Source organism: Sorex fumeus, unplaced genomic scaffold (assembly GCF_029834395.1).
Source record: "Sorex fumeus unplaced genomic scaffold, SorFum_2.1 ptg000095l, whole genome shotgun sequence".
Classification (NCBI taxonomy): domain Eukaryota; kingdom Metazoa; phylum Chordata; class Mammalia; order Eulipotyphla; family Soricidae; genus Sorex; species Sorex fumeus.
In genome coordinates this window covers 12,404,723-12,410,722 of record NW_026606152.1, presented here as the reverse complement: position 1 = coordinate 12,410,722, position 6,000 = coordinate 12,404,723, and positions in this window count along the sequence as shown.

Genomic DNA, 6,000 nt, shown 5'->3' with positions numbered 1-6,000 from the left:
AAATCGATGATCAACGGGAGGGCCTTTACTTTGGGCTGGAGCGATAGCACAGCGGGTAGGGCGTTCGCCTTACAAGCGGCCAACGTGGCCGACCCGAGTTCGATTCCTCCGCCCCTCTCGGAGAGCCCGGCAAGCTACCGAGAGTATTCGATATGCCAGACACAGTAACAACAAAGTCTCCAATGGAGACGTTACTGGGCCCGCTCGAGCAATTCGACGATCAACGGGAGGGCCTTTACCTTTATGTATATATATATATAATGTTCCAACACCCATTCCTTTACCAGTATACATCTACCACCCCCACCAATGTCCCAGTTTCTCTCCCATCATTGACCCTCCACATACCCATCATTGACCCTCTAATACCTCTCTCTCTCTTCTCTCTCTCTCTCTCTCTCTCTCTCTCTCTCTCTCTCTCTCTCTCTCTCTCTCCTTTTTTGCATTGTGGTTTGCAGTACAGGTACTAAAAGGTTATCATGCTTGAACTTTGCCTTCTTTCAGCACTCAGTTCTTGCCCAGAGTGATTGTTTCCAACTATCATTGTCGTACTGTTCCCTTTTCTATCCTAACTGACCCAATCCCGGCCACCTGTGACAAGTTTCCAACCGTGGACCAGTCCTCCTGGAAGGGCATATCACTTCTAACTGTCAAATGGTTAAAGTTTATTTATGCCTGAGTTTTTGGGCTGTTGGTCTTTCAAGGTCAGTGAGCAGGTGAAACTGACGTGTTTCTAACTCCTTCAATGAGATCTTGGATAGTGCCAAATTCACCTACTATGGGGATAGCCCAGGTTGCCAAAGTAGGATATTTTTGCTGGGAAGGTCATTGCACAGACACATTATTAGCCCTGGACAGTGGCTTCAGATTTCAGAGCGAAAGCAATAGACTCCACAGCCAGTGAGGATGGAGGTCCTGGTCCTTTTCTCTAATTGCAGTGAGAGAGCAGTGATTGTTGGGAGCATCATCTGATCCATGAGAAAAGGACGTAGATTACTAGGCAAAGATCATGAGTATGTGTTACATCACTTTGTTTTATTACACATATTACATGAGCTGGATGGGGAAGTAGTATAGGGATTAAAAGTACTTGCCTTGCACACAACTGACCACATATGGTTCCCTAAGTACCACCAGGAGTGAGTGAACACACCACCAGAAATAACCCCTGAGCACTGCCAGGTGTGGTCCTCCAAAGCCAAACCAAATGAAACCAAACCAAAATGGCTTGGATCCAAAATGTGGTATCCAATACTTACAGAAACTGTAGTTTTCTTTTTTTTTTTTTTTTTTTAGCTAACTAGTGAACTATTTTTATAACTATTGTTAGGTGTAGTTTAAGTTGGTTTTTAGGGGGAATTTTTAGGTTAACTCCACTCTCCTTTATTCCTTTGGCTGACTGTCTAATATAGTGATATGATAGACTAATAAGAGAAGCATGCCGGGTAATTACAAGACTGTTGAATATAAGAACGGGCCATTCAAAAATGAGACAAAGCTCTATAGTGACTAGTCTGAACTAAAGAAATTAGTAAATGAATGAGACCCTAAATGTTTCTTCTAAACATGTAGGAATTTTCAAAGCAGAGAGGCTAGGTTCAATAGCTAGTGTGCTCAGCGTATGGGATGGCTCCCAGCACCACAAGGCAAAATCAGGGTCTCGCTGCTGGGTCCTAGCTTTGAGTTCGGTTGAATACTCAGTGCATGGAGCACTGCAAGAAGTAACCCTATGTACCCAAGAATAGCTGAGATCAGCACCAGGAGGATTACTCCATAACTTAGAGGCCAGCCGGGTATCCTAGAGGAAAGGGCAGTTCAGATAGAGAAGGGAGCACCAAATAAAGGATGTTTGGAGGATCCTCCCAGGAGGGGAGATGCATGTCGAAAGTAGACTATGGACTGAACATGTTTGCCACTCAATGCCTCTTTTGCAGACCACAACACCCAAAAGGAGAGAGAGAACACAGGGGATTGCCCTGCCACAGAGACAGGGGGGATGGGGGGATGGGGGTGGGAGGGATATTATCCATGGTGGTGGAAAATGGGCACTGGTGGAGGGATGGGTATCTGATCATTGTATAATTGAAACCAAAGCACAAAAAATTGTAAATCTACAACTTAAAAAAAAATAAAATAAAATAAAGGGGAAAAAAAAAAGAAGTAACCCTATGCTCCCAAACACCACTGGGGATGCAAAGATAAACAAATAAAATGAACCAAAAGAAAGCTAGAATTTTTTTTGACCATCCTTCTCTCTGTTTGCCTTGAGAGCAGGAGATAAATTTACATAAAAGCTGCCCCTGGGGCTGGAGCAATAGTACAGCAAATAGGGTGCTTGTGTGGCATGCGTCCAACCTGGATTCTATCTCTGGCAGCCTACATAGTCTCCTGAGCACTGTCAGGAGTGATTCCTGAGTACTGATATTCAGGTCATCAAGATACTGGGGTACATATTTCTTTCTAAAATGTAAGGTTTGATTTTATGAAATTTGTTTTTATGCACAGTATGAGAAGCAGATACATTTTTAATGTATCTATACATTTCTGCATATAGATAAATATTTGATAACTTTTTTTAAATGATTTAGCTTCACTCTACTAAATTCACAGATCCCTCTGCCTTGGACTATCTTTCCATTAACTTCTGGATTTGTTTCTAAGCTTTTTACTTGGTCATGCTCTGTGAAGGTTATAGTTAGTTATTATAGATTTATGTGAAGGCTTGATATCTATTAAAGAAAGGTTTTTCCATTACTCTTCTAAAGAAGTATTGTTATTCTTGTCACTTTCTTCTTCCACAAAACTTTGAGAGTCAGCTTTATCTGAAAAGCTGTTGTAATTCTACTTGAAAGTGTTTAACTTAAGAGATCAAGTTGAAGAAAGCTTAAACTTGAAGGATATTGAAATTTCCTGCCTATTATGAGAAAAATCTCCTTCCTCTCTAATGTCTTTTTATTAAAGATTGTAGATAGTATTTTTGTTAAATTATGGAATGTTATCACTTTAATCTAAAGATAACTTGTTTTTTCTTCCTGTTATGAATTGCATATTTAGAAAATATGTTTAAAAAGAAACTCTTGCTGGTATGTAAAATGCATTATATTGAAATCAGCAAACTATTACTCATTCTGTTGATCTGTCTGAAAACTATGACCATTCCTTTGGTGAATAGTGTGGACACTTTTGTTTTTCTCTTTCTCCACATTCTCACTCCTCCGTGTTTTCTTTTTTTTATTCTGGCATTTTCCTTAGAATATTTAATTGAATCAGAAACTGTATAATATCTTTATCACTGTTAAAATGAGGTTTGCTCTTTTGGTAAGTTCTTGTCAACCTTATGTTTAATGTGAGTTTTCTCATTTTTCTTTTCCCCTTGAAGGATATTATTAATAAGTATTAAAATTGTGTCATCCAATAATGGATAAATATGGTCAATTTGGAATAATGTATATCTTTATTATCCATTGCTGAATTCTACTTGCTAATATGTATTTTGAATCAGTGTTCATGACTGAGATTATAAGATTGGACAGCAATTTTCCCTTTTCATACTGTCCCAATATAATTTAAACAGTCTAATTTTGGGGCCAGTGGAATGGTACAGTGTAAGCTCACAAAGTGTGTATGGATGCTTGAGGTGTACATTTGGTGGTCAGGAGTTGTCTCCCCGCCCTGGCTGGCCATTGCCGCTGATGGAGGATGCAGGAAGGAGGGAACTGGGCCGCCAGGCTGGTTGGTGATGATTAGTTACCATTTATTCCAGTCTCCGATCTTGTTAATTCCATTCTCCTACATGCCTATTCAAGTCTTCACTGGTGCCCCACTCCAGTCTCATGCTGCTCCTCAATCCCTTCTCCCCAGGCCCAATCTCACAGCCTTAGTCATCGACCCAAATTCCCTGGAGCTGAAGGTAGCAAATACACATAAGTGTGATAGCACAATCAACGTCTGTAAAGCCCTTCCTTCTGGGAAGCTTCTAGATCAAAATGGCATCCTGCTAGGAGATTCATCCAGGGCGGAATTTATCTAAGGTGTATTACTTTCCCCTTTCCCTAGCCAGTATTCATTTAAAAAGTCATTTTTTACCGTTTATTCAATTTAATTAGAATAAAAATATAAATCATAGTTCGGGGTCATTTATTCAGGGATAATGACAATGGTGGTTGTTTTGGATTTGTAATATTGCATATCTAAACTTAATCAATAACAGCATTTTAAATAATAAAAATAATGTTTTAAATTTATTGAACATTGTTATCGAAATGTAATCATAAATATTTCTTTGGAAATTTGCAGAGATCATAGTTATAAGCTATTGCATTATAAATAATAATAAGAAATTATGGTGAAAATTCATTATAAAATATATGCTAAAAACTCTATCTTCTGTTTATATTCATAACATTTTATTTTTTAAAATTTTTAAATTTTATTTTCATAAGGTTGTTCACGTTGATTATATTCAATATTTCAACACCAATCCCACCACCATTACACCTTCTCACCACCATTATTAAGGTGGTCAAGGCCATTAATGCACTTAAATGGCACCTGAAGGCAATTTGTGGGCATGATATCCAGGATCTCAAAGGGGCGGGGAGACAGGAAGGGACAGCTCATCCCTGCTGCCACCATGTGACCTGGAGTCTTCAGTCCCTGGTCCCACATACCTGGGTTTTTCTTCTGGAAGTTTATGTCCACCGAGGATTCATTTGGAGTGGATGGAGAGAGGACACTTGCTCCATCTGAAGAGTCCTGGTGAAATTGGTGAGGCACATGGTCTGGAGAAGTCTCCGGAGGCTGCTGTCTTCTGGGATTCACTGCTGAGTCTCTGGATCAAGGCCTTTGATGCGCTTAATTGATGCCCAGAGGCAATTCATGGGCATGACAGCCAGGACCCCAAGGAGGTGGGGAAACCAGAAGGGATGGCCAGTCTCTGCTGCTGCCGTGTGGCTGGAGTCTTTTTGGTCCCACATACCTGGGATTAAACAGTCATCTTAAGTTTACTTCTTAATAATATTTCTAGTCATTTTGTATGGACACAGTAAAAGATATGTTAAACTTAAAGGGTGGCCCTCCTGGGGTATCTCACTGTATATTCCAGACTATAGTCCTCAGGCAAGATTAGTCCTTAGGGTTCAGAGGGTCTTTATCCAGTTACTTCATGACAGAGTTTGTTCATGACCATGCTCTTAACTTATTATAAGTTTTATGGCAATTAACCTGTCCCTTTTCAATGCTAAAATAGCTTACAGTTTGCCCTGGATCCATCCAAGTCCCTTGCTGGAACCCTCTTTTTGGGGTGGTAGGAACTAAGGGCAACTGAAGCTTCACTTGAGTAAATATGACAGATGCCCCAGAGTAAATATTATTCGGAGTCAATTTACTCCCAAGTTACAAAAGCTTAGCATTTAACTGTCTTCCTGTGTCTATACAAAAAAAGACAGCGCTCTAAAGTAAACTATGCAGGACATAAAGGAAAGAGAAAAGCAATATTTCACTTGCATATACAAAATCCAGGGTCCTCAGAAGAATCTGACTTTACAAGTGATAGGGTCTGATTAGGGGAAATAAGTGATTAACAGATAGGGGAAGCAAAGAGCAGAGAAGCTAAAGATGAATGGGAGTGTTCTTGGAGCATTGTGATGGGTGTTACTCAGTTACTCTCCTTGCCCCAGAGGAGAAAAGACAGACCAATGTGCACGTATCTTGCACAGAGCAGATCTGAGTTTTAGCCCTGACCAACCCCCAATCTAATTTTGTATTAGATTAGTTGACGTATTTTCTGTTTTTATACTCTCTGATAGGATTTGTAAGATATTAAGATCTGTTTATTGAATAGTTGGTACAACTCACCTGGTAAAACCCTCTAAGATAGTTGTTTCTCTGGGAGACATTTAAAAAAATAAGTGATTGGGGGGACAGAGTGACAGTGCAATGAGTAGGGTGTTTGCCTTTTACTCTGCTAACCCAGATTCAATCCTTGGCATCCCATATGGT